This window comes from Acipenser ruthenus, chromosome 29 (assembly GCF_902713425.1).
Source record: "Acipenser ruthenus chromosome 29, fAciRut3.2 maternal haplotype, whole genome shotgun sequence".
NCBI lineage: Eukaryota > Metazoa > Chordata > Actinopteri > Acipenseriformes > Acipenseridae > Acipenser > Acipenser ruthenus.
Window position 1 is genome coordinate 18,944,530 of NC_081217.1, and position 16,579 is coordinate 18,961,108.

Here is a 16,579-nt window from a genome sequence, read left to right on the forward strand (position 1 = left end):
AAATCTCTGTTTTGAATTTTTTTAAAGCAGGGGTCACTTATAGTACGTATCATTAACCTCTTAATGTCGAACTGTTCCAGGTCTGATATATAAAAATAAAAAAAAAAGCAATCAAAATGAATTCACACTTTTACCATCATGGAAAGACCTGGCATTTGAGATTTGGTCCTGTTTGTATGTTACACAAGTTTAACAGAACAGTGCTGCGCTGGCGTTCTATATGCAAAGTGTCTCAGAACCAAAAGTTTAACCTGCCCCCCCCCCCCCCCCCCCCCCCATTAAGAAGGGACCGGTGCCAACTGCACTTGCATTGCAGTATACATTACTACATTTATTTTTCAACAGACTCTGTGATAACTAAAAATATGTTTTGGTTCTGTGTTTTTTCCAGACAAAATTAAACAAAAAAATAGTTGGGTGTAGGAGTTCTAGTTTAAGCTCTTGGCCCAACCGTGTAAGACAGAAGCATAACAGGTTGCAGTCTTTATTTGACTTTAATTTAATTATATATATATATATATATATATATATATATATATATATATATATATAAATTATAGGCCCACCATTACAAAAAATAGACAGTCGTTCATTACATACAGTAACATTTTAATGCAGGACAATATATGAGGCTACTGCTTAATTATATGTATTTTGCTAAATTACTGCACACATTATTCAATCGTGTGTGTGTGTCTATATATATATATATGCAGTTTGTATATTGGGAATTAAAAAAACAAAATGAGAAGTTTGAAAGGACATCATTTTAAACAAAATAAACATAAATGGTGCTGGAACCATTAACTGGAGCAGTTGTTCATTTGCATAGAAAATCCATTTAGTTGATCATTGGCGCTCTCTTGTGGCTTCATAAAATATAACAACATTAAAATAAAAAATAAACTAATTACAAGTCGGTATACCGGTATAACAGGATTAGATAGAGAGAAAACAGAAAATTGAAAGTGAGTCTCTTGTACATTAGTTCCAGGTAGGGTTACAACCTATATAAGCGTTTCAAGCAACCTTATTATCCAGGGAATGAGCCTCTTGCATCTGCTGACTGCAACCTGAAGAGTGGAACAACAGCCAGTTTCAGAACTGACAGGATCACTGCGGTCTCCGCCCTATGCACCTGAACCCTTTGCATTCTGAAACTTCATGCAGCAGGTAAGCAGAGGGCTTCATACAGCCCATATGGTAAAAGCATAGCAAAGTATAGCAAAGAATATTATAAGCATGGTGTCAGGCCTGGTAAATTACAGATCACTGGGGGTGAAGCGCTGTAAGACTGGTTAACAAAAGCATAAGAAATGCATAGTGCAATTGTTCTACTCTCAATACAGACCTGACCACAACACTGCGTTAACTCTAACCAAACATTTAAATGATCTGACCTCCACTTAACCCCTAGCTCATTTCTCTAAAAAAAACATTACAATATTTGAATATTGAAGTAGAAGTGAGGTAAGGGTTTAAGATAAACATTTCTGTTTTTCCCATGCTTAGCAGTTTGGGAGGGAGGGAGTGTGTCAGGAGAGCTGTTTGTTGCATACAGTTAGATATTGATCAGATTTCAAGAGGAACATGATTGAGGGTGTATATGCAACAAATCAAGCATTGAGATGTACTGTGTTGCTCCTAAACTAGTTAATGTTATACGTAATTTGGAAACCTAAGTTTTAGTAACAAGAAAAATGTTACAAAAATGTAAATCTGTTCTACAATGTAATAAAGTGTGTTGCACCAGTGCAGTAGCAGACTACAGTGGGTTAACTCCAAAACCCTGAAATAGCCCGGAAATCTCTAACAAGTAGCTTTTCCTTTATATAATATAACCTCCCTTAAACCACAAACCCACCTCTTTCAGGAAGGCTGAACAACACATTCCTGCACACTCCCTCTTATATGTGCATCATAGTGACAGCACAGCGAGCTGATACACTACAACTACGACAACCGACGATCTTCAAGATACCGGACAGGGATGAGCCTAATCAAAACCTACACAAGATACTGTACCAGCCAGGGATGAGCATAATCAAAACCTACACAAGATACTGTACCAGCCAGGGATGAGCCTAATCAAAACCTACACAAGATACTGTACCAGCCAGGGATGAGCATAATCAAAACCTACACAAGATACTGTACCAGCCAGGGATGAGCCTAATCAAAACCTACACAAGGTACTGTACCAGCCAGGGATGAGCATAATCAAAACCTACACAAGATACTGTACCAGCCAGGGATGAGCCTAATCAAAACCTACACAAGATACTGTACCAGCCAGGGATGAGCATAATCAAAACCTACACAAGATACTGTATCAGCCAGGGATGAGACTAATCAAAACCTACACAAGATACTGTACCAGCCAGGGATGAGCATAATCAAAACCTACACAAGATACTGTATCAGCCAGGGATGAGACTAATCAAAACCTACACAAGATACTGTACCAGCCAGGGATGAGCCTAATCAAAACCTACACAAGATACTGTACCAGCCAGGGATGAGCATAATCAAAACCTACACAAGATACTGTACCAGCCAGGGATGAGCATAATCAAAACCTACACAAGATACTGTACCAGCCAGGGATGAGCATAATCAAAACCTACACAAGATACTGTACCAGCCAGGGATGAGCCTAATCAAAACCTACACAAGATACTGTACCAGCCAGGGATGAGCATAATCAAAACCTACACAAGATACTGTACCAGCCAGGGATGAGCCTAATCAAAACCTACACAAGATACTGTACCAGCCAGGGATGAGCCTAATCAAAACCTACACAAGATACTGTACCAGCCAGGGATGAGCATAATCAAAACCTACACAAGATACTGTACCAGCCAGGGATGAGCATAATCAAAACCTACACAAGATACTTTATCAGCCAGGGATGAGCCTAATCAAAACCTACACAAGATACTGTACCAGCCAGGGATGAGCCTAATCAAAACCTAAACATTGACAGAGGGTTAAAATTGAATTTAATTGTCCATTTCATTGAGGTAAATTCCATCAATGTTTGGCACCATATTTCAACGTGTAAATTACAATAATTTCTCAAATCCTCCCCTCCAGCCACAAAGCTAATGTAGTCCTTGGCTTAGTCTCTTTGTAACACTGTGCAAAGTGATGTAGTGATTACAGGTATCCAAAAGGGGGAGCTGTTCTCAAGCAATCAGCAACCCACGGAATGTGTTGTAGAATGCTAGTGGGGTTCTTTACCGTGATTTGAATTGCATGCCCATTCAGAGTTGGTTGAATTTTTAATTGAGGCAGACTTAGCGGTTTAGCAATAGTTTCTGCTAGTTTACTTTTAACTGGCTTCTCACAAGTTGTCTCTCACATTCAATATGCTGAAGTTGTGTAAGGTTTTATAAAGTTAAAATTGGAGCCAGTGCTATCTAAATGCTTCCAAACTTTTTAAATGCGTAGTCGTATTTTTTCATCCTGAAGCCCAAATTACTGATGTGAAACAAATCATCTATCAAAGTGTTTTTACTCTAGTGTCTAATATTTAATGTGTTTCTTCCCATATTAACTCCGTTCCAAACGGCAGACCAGTAAACTGTGTTGTAAACTTTCTTGTGTTCTTAGATATTTGTATCAGCCAAGCTAGTTATGTGAATGCTGTATTGCACTGGGACAGAACCTATAATCCCAGTAAGTATGTTACTAGTGTGCTTTTTGTATGGTAAGCCTTCTGAGTAAGTGATGTATGTGACTTTACTGAGAAATACCAGTCATCAGGATTACTGGAACTACCTTACTGTTCCCTGCATGAAGATAAGTAATCATACCTACTGGTGGGAGACCTAATACATACTGGCTAACTCCTGCAATAACTCCAGTCAGTTCAATTAAGACCTGCTTGCTGCTGGCACAGTCCTGATAATGTTAGTGACATCGATGTGGTTTTAATTACTAGGACTGGTAGACGGACAAGTACAATCCCTTCCAACTTTAGAAGTCATATGTCTGTTCATAGCTCTAAGCCTAAAATAGTGGTAGTTAACAATCAGGACAGTCATGGCTTAGGTGATCTGACGTTAATGATTCTAGTACTGCTGTGCTGTAGTAAAATGTCCATCGCACATTTCATGACCTGCATTCAAAGTTACTGTTGCATTATACTGAGATCAGTCCCAATCATACGTCATTAAGGCTCTGAGGTCAGACTAAATCTGATAGGGGTGGTTTTGAGAGATTGCTGTTTTGTTATATTCCAGTTACTGTACATTCCAGAGGCTGAGAATCATACCGTTAGATTGTGTTGAACCCCCATGCAGCTGCATTCACTGAAACCTGAAACATTCAGAGGAATTTTACTCTGTCTATCAACCCCCACCCCCCTGCATCTGGCTGACATTGAGATCCATAGCTGGAGGTGGGTATCATGGGAGCAGCTGAAACATCAACGTCAGCTTTGATAGAGTCTTATCATGCCGGGACATCAGAAGACTGACAGTCTAGTTGCCCTAATGAAAGCTGATTAAGTGGGAGCTTGGCAGAACCCCTGGCACTGCGGAACAGCTGAAACAGGAATCCCAGAGGAGCATGCTCGGAATGGTGAGAAAGGGCATTCAAATTGCATAGCCTAAATATGGTGGTAGGTGTGGGATCTTTCAATTACACATCTTGTCATCACCAGCTCCTAAACTACAGTAGTAGCTCCATTAGGGGAACTAAATAAAATAGCTGCTTCCTCAGACAATCTGGTAGAAGTTGCATATAGAAGCCCGGTTGTTGTATCTCCTGCCCCGTGTTACAGCACCCTGGCACAGGGACCGAGCCAAGGCAGGCACAGAGGTTAGGGGGCTTGGGAGACAGGGCTGGTGTCCTGTGTTCCTGCCACAGAGACAGACTGATTGTGATAGAAGGATTGGAGTCGGGCTCAGAGAGGAGAGCTCAGTGCTGGAGGGAACAGCATTTGCATGATGCTTTGCTTAGCATCCTGGGTGTTTTGAATAAAATGAGGTCTGTGTAATATGGTTCAAATACAGCTTCTGACATTAAACAGTACAGATAAAGTGGGACAGAACCATGCAAGTACCTCCCTAAACCCAGCCGTGTTTTCTGATGTGCTGTAGTTTGCCACTAGGGGACATTGTCAGTGTTTGTCTGCCTGGGAGGTATACACAGGTAGATAGTGTTGTTTTTATAACTGCCTGGATTACGTGTCAGTGTTAGTGGTTTAGCAGGAAGCATCTCAAATCATTGTATTTGCTGACTGCTTCTGTAGATGCTGCTGATGCAATAGTTGACCTTTGGGAATCTTAATAAGGTCATGGTAAAGTGCCATGCCTGTGAAATGAGATTTCAAGTTTATTACCATGTTTTATGCAGCTCTGTTGTTTTAATTGTACGTTTGCCAGCCGTGGAAGCTTTGAAATATACAATAACAATACTGGCCCTCATACTGGGGTGTGGCTTATAGTCGGCTCTGTAGTTGTTTTATTGTTTTGTTGTATTGTTGCATGGCTATAGACAGTCACAATCATATTGAGTTGAATCTTAAAGTGTATCTTGCAGGTCAAACACACCAATACATTTCTGTATAGATTTCATCAATAGTTTTAATGAGGTTAAAAAATATTTATAAACAACAGATATGATGGATTTTGTGTGGTGTATGGCCACACCCACTCAAAAATTGTGCTGGCCAAAATAAAACCGGAAGTTGCGTACAAAACGGTAAGCACACATGGTGACTGCCGCTGAAAACATCAAAGATGAAGTCGAAGACCCAATTAATTTTAGGGAACAGGGGCCACAACCCTATATTTAACCGCCGGCACGGCAGCGGGATCCCACTGATCAACAGAGGCAGCGACTAAATCTGTGGTGGATCGGCAACGCTACATGGTTAATGTAATTTCCAAAATTGTAATGTTTGATTATCAATAATATAAGTTTCAGTATCTATACTCTGTAATTAGTTTATATTAGTTTAGCGATTGTCTATTATGGCCTATAATACCCATTCATATTTTGTCTTTGATCACAGGCCACTGAAATCTTTTCAAAGACGATAAATTACAAACATTACAATAATGTAGTAGATATAAGGATTGATAAGATGGCATTTTATAAAGCAGATAAGACAACTTTAGCAATGAATACGGAAAAATAAACGTTTCAATACTCACCATTATGTCAGTGGTACATATTTTCTGATGCAGTAAAGTTCAGATAGTTGTTTGTATTCCAGAAATACCGGTTTATATTCCAATATGGTAATGACATATTTGCATATTGTGTATCCTGATGATGCGCACACAATAAATAAAGACTATATCATTTTATTAAGTGAGTGCCGATATTATGACCTTAAGTTTCTGTCAAAAATAGTAATGTAACTGAAATACTGCAAGGAAATGAAGAATCAGACCCACAGTCCACAAAAACGATTTCCTCTGAGTGGGCGTTTAATAGCACTTGTTCATGGTGGTTTCCTATGAAACCTCAATTGTATATTTATATAAAAAAAAAAAAAAACATTTAGTAGTGTTTAAAGTAATTTGTGGTAAGTACAACATTGTAATAGATCCATGCCTGTGTTACAGTCAAGTTGAATCCTACAAACCTGTAGGCCAGACATACAGGCTGAGAACTGTTTCCCTTTTGAAGCGTCACGCCTTTCCATTGCATTTTAATTGTAATTAGTGAAGAAAACAGCAGCTGGATAATGACAGATCATTTTCGATCTTTAGGATAAGGGCGTCTGCTAAGAAATAAATAATAATAATAATAATATCATTAACTTTTTGCAATTTCTTATCAAGATGCTGTGTGCGAACAGCTTTCATGAAGTGATGAGAATATGATGAGAGGCCTGTGGCAGTGAAGGGGTTAATCAAGCCCATCCTAATGTAACCAAATAGAAACACCTCCTCCCACCCCCACCCCCCCCCCCAACTGACAGTGTTCGTGGTGGTGGGGTGGAGTTGGGGGTGTGTGTCGTTGATTAAAGATCTTTTCATCTGCGATGGCTTAAGGATTGATTTTCCACTTCGGTACTTGCGGGGTTAACCAGAGTCCTTTCCCTCTCTTCCCTTTATTATTTTCTCCTTCTTTAACGCGCTGCTATTCATTGCTGCTGACAGCTCCGGTAGTGTCATGTGACATTTAAATACCTTGGGATTTTCTCCAGGCATGCTCAGTAGTGCTGCCTGCCCTTCCTCCCTCTCTCTCTTTCCTCTAAAGGATGCTTGTTTGTGTACACCATCCCTCTCCAGCCTGATCTGTCACTACACTGTTGCAGCTCTCCTGCTGTTGCTACAGTGGTTGCTGCTGTCCATTCCACAGAGGGACTCTCCATACCTCTCTATGCTGGATCTGATCAACACTATCCGGGAAAAGGGATTTTAATTCTAAAGTACTGCACCTTACGAAGCAAGAGGAAGGAATAGCAGGTGGCTGGGTAAGTCTGCTGATGAATTCGGTCTTAGAAAGAGTTTTAATTAAGACATGGGTGGCATATTTAACACTGTGCAATGTGCATCTATCTATCTGTCTACTGTATCCGTATCTACTGTATCTGTCTCTAGCTAGCCATCTATCTATCTATCTATCTGCAATGTATATGTTCAGAGAAAATATTGTATATGATTGCAATGCCTTGTACAAAATATAATGGGATGTATTCATTCTTTCCAGCAGGGCTGGGTATATTGTATGGTCAGTATTGTCCAAATTTTGTTGTTTTCTCCACATCATGTAAATGCCTGCAGCTCATGCACAGCATATAATCTGCATGCTATAAAGATGGTGCTGTCTATGCTAATAAACAGCCACCTGCCACCCTCGAGTGACTGTTGCTCCTCTCTGAATCGCAGTGCTACTCAGGACCATGTGTGCAGAGGCTGCCAGTCTGTTTGTGTCTATGCGGAGAGATTGGAAGCCCTGTTTAAAAATGTATGGGATGCAGATTTGCTCTGGAATAGCAACAGTAAAGCAGGTGGGAGAGTACTGTAAACTCAACCCAGAGGTTAGGATTTGACTTTCAAGGGAACGGTCAGAATTCAATAAAATCTATGTATGCATTCAATAATTTGTGTTCATTTTCATGTCAATAGCAAGGGATATGGGGAGGGGGGGGGGGGGGGGGGGGAGCATTATGCATGAGTAAGCCACATTAAAACAATCTTTACTGTGACATAATTTTGTCTAGCATGTTTGAATGAAATGTAAATGTCAGATAATTATGTAAAAATAAATGTTAATAGGAGATGGGAAGTAAAAGGATATATATCTTTTATTTATATATTTTGTGAAATACATTTTTTTCTAATCCTCAATTATATTGCTGAGCAGAATAATGAGAGACTTTCATATTCCCCTCCATTGCTAGTTCATTATAGCTGATAGGACAGTGTTGGCGCTTCTGCAGTTTCTGTTTTTTTAATGTGTGTGTGTGTGTGTGTGTGTGTGTGAGTGTGTGTTTGCCGTCTGTCTGCAGTAATCTTCTCTGTAGCTCAGGGACTCGCTCCTTGCTGCTGGCATTGGAAGTGAGTGATTAGAATTCAAAGCATAATAGAACTCCTAGTGTTATTATAACATTCTTCCGACTTGCTGTTCCTCCTGTGTTCTACGGATTGTTGATGTTACTATCAGATCACGATCATTATGATGTTTCATGCTTACATCTTGGGATATCAATCCAGTGGGGCACCGCTATTGCACTGAATTGGACCCCGTTGTTCTCACTGCTTCTGTCGTAGAGATTCAGCGGTTCAAACAATGGAATTTTCATTAACGTAACACTTTAAGGACCCATTGTTAGGCATGTATTATGCATGGAATGCTAATTAATTGGGGGTTGGATTTCTGATGAATAACTATGATCAAATTCATCATTGAGTTGACGAGATCATCATGACGCATTAACTATTTATGAACCCTAAGTGGGTGGCTGTGAAAGAGCAGAGGAATGAATTGCACCGTTTCTGTAAACAGATAAGAATGTGGTTGTACACAATTCGCCATAAACAAGAAGTTAATTTAGGAAATCTAAGCAGTTTCTTGCTGCTTTTTATAACATTACATAAAAATTCACATAAAATGATTCAAAATCGCCACCTTGAATGTGCACCGAACATGAGCGCAGCCAGATTCAGTGTTAACATTAAGATCCAGCTCCCCGCGAAGCGGTTTCATCTTCCATACCCTGGCATGGTGATTAGTAGGGTGTCAATCTCATCTAACCAGACTTCAGGATCAGCAAGCTAGAGAGAGATGGATTATGAGGGAGCCCAGCCCCAGTCCCACTCATCAAGCTCTCTCCTTTACAGGGGGGCTGTTGTGAAGCCTGATCCCAGTGGCAGTACAGCCAGGCAGTCAGGCATGCAGGGATTTAGGTTATTAGGGTCTATTGGTATTAGAGCTGCTTAGTGGGGAAGCTTGAATAAATATAAATTCTTTCCTGAGCAATTTCTTTTCTCCACAGGGAAGACCAGACCTGCATGCGTTTGTCTGGGTGACTCAGAATATGGGCATTAACCATTTTAACTCTGGAATATTTTTCCAGTTCTTTATAGTCTACAATTGCTCTAGCATTTCCTTAATTTTATACAAAGCCGTAGCATTCAAGGTAAGTACAGGAGCATTTTCATTGTTGTTTCCTGGTAGTGGACAGGCAAATGAGTAATAACTCACTGAGGTTATAGGGTTAACTCGCTCACCTTGCTGATAAATAAACGGGCCTAGTGGCCATGAGTGGCCTGCTGGGTTTCCATGGCAACCAATAAGTAATTGACTTCGGGCAGCCTTGGGTGGGAAAGAGGGAGGGAGAGCTAGAGAAGGAGCCGAGAGACAGGGAATAGGTGGCTGAGATCAGAGTGTTTGTGATGCAGTGGGCCTGAGCTAATAAGATAACAGAAGCACACAACCTTAGGGGTTTTGCAATAAATGAATAGTCTGTGAGTCCAGAATGGAGCAGCAGTGTACCCGATTGTATTGAAACAAGTGGGGAGAGAGAGCCTGCTAGGGTAGATCAGAGGTTATAATCACTTTATTTCTGCAACTCAGTATTTAACTGATAACGGGCTTGACTATCAGAACTATTCACTCCAGATGGTTATTTGTAGCACTTTTTTTTTCCAGATAGCAAAAACACACTCAATAAAGATGCCAAACCAGAAATATAGTACATTTAGTGGCTTGTGAGTAATCAGAAGTTGTTTCTTATTCATTTTTAAATGAATTTCTTAATTCAGCATGATTTGAGTATAGTTATAGTTTATAGTTGTGGATGAAAGACCTACATGATCACAAAATCCACTTCAGTATATGATGGAACTTACAGTTTAGAATTGTAAATATGTTTTATTTTTTCGATTCAGACAGAAATGGTGCTACTGATGTTTTGAAGTAAACGGCTTTGAAAATGTGTCCTGAGGGTTGGGATGCTTGCCCATTTAAAACCTCCATCTGTACAGAAAAAAAATAAGTTGGTACAATGATCATATTTATTATTAAGTTTTCTGTCTGGGAACTGAACCAAACATTCTGAACAAACAGAACTTGATCTGCAATTTAAATGTAATTATGAAGAGAGAAAAAAAAAACATTCTGCATTCTGAATTGTTTATGCATGGAGTCCGTCTGCGTCTTTCCAGAATAAATGCAGTTTATTGCAGTGTTATTAATTAATAGGTAGGTACACTGCACAAAGCTCTCTCACTGTCACAAAGTCAAGTTCATAATGAAACAAGGAACAAGGAAACAAGATCTCTCAGCTTCTTGCCATTGTTACATGGTTGTATGTCTAGGACCAAGCTTCAATCTGCAACAAGTTTAAAGAGCTGGTGTTCACTACCAGATCTATTTTACTGATCGAACAGCATTGTACAGTGATGTATACACATAGTTTAATAGATGGGCTGCAGGGAAGTAAAAGAAAGTAATTGCATCAAGGGGTTCTGTGACATCATTAAACCACAAGGCGAATGTCACACGGATCTAAGTATGTACTGTATTACAGTCCACATGTCCACAGTCTTCTCATTTGGCAAGTGAATCATATCGTTCTGAATTAAAATACTACTTCTATTGGAAATATAGTACTGTACCAACAAAACCAACTACATTCAATCTAAATGCAAGCCGACTTATTTTAAAACACAGTCCTTTCAGCTATGTATATTTGACATTGGTATCGTTTTTTGTGTTCCCTAAAAAAAACGGACAAGGGTTGGAACGGGCCAAAATGAAATAATCAGATATGCATCACACTCTTTTAACCATCACTGAAGTTTTATTAAGGCCAAGCTCTCTTTTTAATCACCGTCCGTGTTTTAGTTTTTTTAAACACGACCAGGTTCTGGGAGACAGCTTTAATCGAGCCTTAATCGGAGAAAACGACGCCTTTTGCTGCAGCTCTTTCAACAATGCAGACTGTAAAAAGCTGTCATAAAAATAACCCCACTCATAACAGCAGTAACAGTTTTGGAAAAATAATTCAACACAGCAGATCAGTTAACCGGCCCTGGTCTTGGGCATGTCATATAATGTTTGTACAACAACATTTCATGTAAGACACAAACTATTTAAAGGCTTCTAATGAGGTGTAATTGAATGAAGAGGTGCCATCAGGAATCAATTTCCTAATCGGATATCACAGGTAATAATCAACAGTAAGTGATGTGTCGTGAACACTTAAGCAATCTCCAGTTGTGTGATGTCTGTTTTTTGAATTACTGTCCACTAAGGGCTAGCGGAGCCTGCTAAACTCTTCCTCTACATGTGTGATCCATGTTCCAAATGCGCTGTTCTGTAATGGAGTGGGTTCCAGGGTCCTGGCTAATCTAATCATAGCGAGACCTTGTGCGCTCATTCAAGAAAATCAAGCAAATTGCAGATACTATGAGCATGTGACCAGCGCTCCCACTGGACTGCTGATGTCCGAGTCACACAGCGCCGCTGAGCAGCCACACCCCTCTCAGCAGGCAGCGGGACCAATGGGATTCGCTGGTGTCGGCTGATTGGTTAGGGCGGGTTATTGTGCTCCAGCACTTCTTTTAAAATGCAAACACTCCACTCACATTAGCAGATTCCTCTAATAGAAGAAACACAAAGGAACACTTTATTTCAGCTTCAATCAAATTGTTTCTTCATGAACAAACATCGCAGTATCACCAAATCATTTGGCACAGTTTGACACGCCTGGCATGGAGTTCAAGTCAGGATTATTGTGGTTTATGAGCTGATCCCATTGAGGAAGCAAACTTTATGCACCTAAATACCAAACTGGGCAAGCTCCCAATCATCTACAATAGGTATCCTCTTGACGATAAGCTATCAAGAGCCGGGATAGTTGTGTGGAGAGAGTAGATCCTCTTTTTAGGTAATGTTTTGTAATGGTCAGATCATTCCAGTACAGTGATATCGTGCTCCAGCACATGCACCCATTTGCCTCTGTAATTATTACAGGCTGTTTTGTGCAGTTTCTTTTGCTTTGTGTGGGTGTGAAGTTAACTTCTGGAAGACTGTTGCAAAGCATCTGTTTTTAATTCGTTAGGAACAAAAAAGCATGCATATTTGGCATTCACTTCAAAATACAGGTATAGTAATTACACTGTAGATGCAAAATGATATGATCTGTAAAAAAATAAATAAACGCATGTTCTTGTATGGAGTTCCAGCCTCACAGTAAAGTAAATATTAGTAAACTGTGTTTATTATTTACTTTTTTTAAACATTATTTTGTTTCAGTAGGTATGTACCAGGCAGATCTATCAAGGTCTTTATGCTAAGAGGCACATTTTAAAAAGAAGGTGGGTGGGATTCTGAAACTAAGAGATTTGTCACATTTCTGAGTTGCTTGTAATTGGTTTTGTAACTGTTTTCCTTTTGAAAACATTTTTTGATTTAATTTACATTCATTGTTATTGGAGACTGATACACAGTCACACTGAGAGCTTGTGGTTCTCATATTGATAGGAATACAGGAAATATGCCCACAGTTTGATGTTTGTGTCTTTCTTTTCTGCAGAGACAAGGCTGCAACATATTGTGCATGTTCTCCCAGCGAGGCCTGTAACTGTAGCTGAGTGTGAGACAGGGAGGGTGTGTGTGTGTCGGAACGAAGGGAGATACCATTACCTGATCTGTCCAGACACTCACAGACTGAACCCGCTCATGAGAATCCAACGACAGTCAATGTGGTCTTACTGTGAAATAGCCAAATTAATGAATTATCAAACCATGAAATGGCTAGGGAGCACTGTGTATAAAAAGTGAATCTGTTTCTTTCTGTCTCTGTCTCTGTTTCTCTGTGCGAGGGTCTATGGGAGGCCAGCTTTTCCCAGCATTGCTTCGCTCCCCATTACTGTAAATCAGAGTGCACTTGGCACATATGTCACAATGTATAAAGAAGACACAGAGACCTCCTCCCAGCTCCCTGTTCCGACACACTCTGAACCAGCCCTGAACTTTTGTCCTCAAGTCAGTTAAATTTAAGAACCCCTCTTTTATGCTTATTCCAGTAGTGTTTTTCTTTTTTTTTATTCATGTGTTGTAGTATTATTGCATGGTCTTTTACAGACTTGGAAGATTAATTGTAATTAATTATTATTTGGATTATTTCCTAAGAAGTATTCATTCACTAATTTGGAAAGTCCACGAATGACACAGTTGGCAGAGGTTGGCCCGAAGTTGGCAGTCATAAAGTCATATAACCTGTAGTGTGTCTTCCGATCCTCAGAGAAGCACAGTAAGCCTGATTTACTTCCTGCATTAGCAGAGCTTACACTTTATTTTAACAGTGCTGTTGGTTTCTTTAAGGATTTTAACTTGATCAAATCTGACTGGGCCAAGGATATGGAAACAGTTTTGTTTCCAGTACCTCCAGCATTGTATCTGCATTGGGAATTGACTACATCCAATCACAGACATTTAAAGTACATATATCTACAAATGACATTCTTGACCTTTTCTGAATCGTTCTGTTGCTCTATTGCTTAGTCTACTTGGCTGCCATTTTACTTGCCAGAAAGTCCATACAGTATACTATAATACAGTACATTTATGCTTTACATTACCTTTCACTCAGAGCTTCCTGGAATGCTAGCTCCATTAAGAACCTACATTAAGATGGGAAACCTATCAGCTCTGCCCAATACCTGATTACAACGAAGAGCCTGCCCTCTTCTTCTTTAAAGCTCTCTACAGATATGACATCCCTGATGTAATCCGCTCAAACCTCACTGGAGCCCCCCACCCCCACACTGCCAGATAGACTAATCCTAATCCCAGTGTTCTACATGGCTGAGAGCCAGCCCACTGGACAGTGTAAAGGGGATTAATGTGACCAAGAAAAGACTAGAAATGGACCAAAATAAAGGATCAGGTCAGCTTGTATAATGAATAAACTCTGTGGGAGGACTGGTAGATGCTGTAGTGGAAATGCCAGGTTCTAATGGCATGAATACAGTTATTGTGAAATGTTTTGTGGGATCATTTAGCAAAGATATTACAACTGCCTTACATAACACAGTCACTAAGGGCCCTGAAGAAAGAATTATATATAAATAAGTTTATACATAGCATAATAAGCTTTACACTGGAACATATTACTTATCTAGTGATCTGATACATTTGGAGTTAGTGTATGATCGCGTTGTCCTTAGGCTGTTGCATTAGCTTGAAAACTTGAATTTGACAGTGTTGAAACCTGTGTGTGAAAATATCTTCCAGTTCCTTTCCTCATCTTCTGGTTTTGAGGTAGGCATGTCCATTACAGATAGCAGCTCTGAGAAGCCCTAACAGAAAGCTCTACCTGCCTGTCTCCCTGCTGTGTAACCCATGCCCGCTGGCTGCAAGGTTCAACCTCTCCAGACTCTCGCTGGCTTCAGGGTCTTGTCTGCTTGCTACTTGGCTGTCAGCTCGGATTTGTACGCTCCCAGGTGATTGGCTGATTCAAACTAGCACACCTGAGCTTCTGTGTGTGTGAGAGAGGGAGGGGGAAAGAAGGATAGAGAAAGGCAAGAATCAGAATTCTTTACCTGCAAGACAAGGTGTGACTGGTTCACAACGGCAGCTGCTGCCAAAGTTATTTCAGGTAGGCCTTTTTATTCTGTATTAGTTTATTGTCTAAGGACACCAGTTTGTTTGAGAGCCAACACCTTAATAACCATTGTCAATAAATCACTCAAGCACAGCCCTGGGTTTCTTGATTGCTGCAGGTCTGAGCAGGCAGTGACTGCACAGCCTACCTCTGCTTTGAAAACACGCTTTTCTTATAGTAGGTATTGGTGCTGTTTTGGTTCTCTCTGATTCAACCCTATGAAGTAGTGTATATGCAGTGCAACAGGGTTTTTTTTAATGACCAAAAATCACATTTTGTTACTTTTAGGCTTTTACAAGAATGTGTACTGTGTGCATTGTCTGGGCATAATTGACATATTACTGGTAATTTGACGTTTACTTTCTCCAGATCACAGATTAGAGTGGTGGTGTAGTATAGCATTGGACCAAAAGAAAGGATGATTCTAGTTCTACTCCAGTTTACAAACCACAACTGTGTGTCTTCTAGAATGAGGAAAACAATCTCCAACTACACTGCTGTCTGAAAACAGACAAGACAATAGAACTGATTCCATACGAAAAAAGTGTTTGTACTGTGTCTTCAACCAAACAAATCCAAGTGTGCTACTTAAATGGGAAGAAAGGTGTCATAAGCCATCTATGAGAGCAGCTTTGTAGAGTCGCAACTGTGTGTTTATGCATAGCTCTATCAACCATGCTACCTCTGGATGTATATTTAAAAAAAGGCTCTCATCACCTTGCACGTGTTCTTTCTTATCACAGTAGTGAGGATATGATCTCAGGGTGAGTGCTGGAAAAGCACACACAAGCACACATGCAGAACCGTTCTTATTGTGGAGTAAGCAAGGCTCGTTGTTTGATCTTGTGTACCCTTGTGGGCAGCGCAGCCACGTTGCTCAGGGGGTGATTAAATTAACCCACGCGTCCGGTACAGACTGCATTGTGTGGGATGCTAGCAAAGGATCATGTCCTTAAATGGATGGAGGGATGGGGGATTTCTAATAACAGAGTAGACAGGGCTAAACAGATCAGTGTGGTTCATTTGCAATCAAGCTAAGTGCGTTTGGTTTCACATTGAGTAGTCTGATGCCTGCTAATGAACTGAACCGTACTTCAATTTTCAACAAATGTGGAAATCAGCTATTTGAAAAGCCCCCTTAAGATGGTTTGCAAAGGTGCCTAATTAGTTCAATTTGTAAAGGTGCCTGTTTCTGTGCTGTAATTCCCGGTCCATTAGGAACTAGGCCCACTCTAAATTCAAAGACTGCTGGCAGTCATGAGATCATTGAAACAACACCTATCCACCAGGTTATTCAATGCACGCCAGTCTACACATAACTGACAAGCCCCAGATGGATTTGGACTTGTTTGCCTCTGGCTGTATTTGAACTGGCGACCTCGAAGTACAACTATTACTCTCCTATAGTTTTCACAGACTATCTTAAGGAGCTTTGGAATCAGGATCTGATTTACAGTAAGGGCAATTTCAAGTAATCTGATGTGACAAAGG

General features: G+C 40.2%; 1 protein-coding gene across 3 annotated transcripts in view; it reads left to right on the top strand.

Moving 5' to 3' along the window:
- Window positions 1-7,222: 7,222 nt before the first annotated feature.
- The window catches only part of LOC117428459 (pleckstrin homology domain-containing family A member 6-like), a 64,602-nt gene continuing 55,245 nt past the window's right edge, over window positions 7,223-16,579 (top strand). The window contains exon 1 of one of the 3 annotated variants that reach the window (XM_059004457.1): window positions 7,223-7,444. The gene's annotated coding sequence lies outside the window, so the exon portion shown is untranslated. Of the gene's footprint in view, window positions 7,445-15,063; window positions 15,083-16,579 lie in introns of those variants that run through there. The other 2 variants (XM_059004458.1, XM_059004460.1) reach the window with 2 other exon arrangements.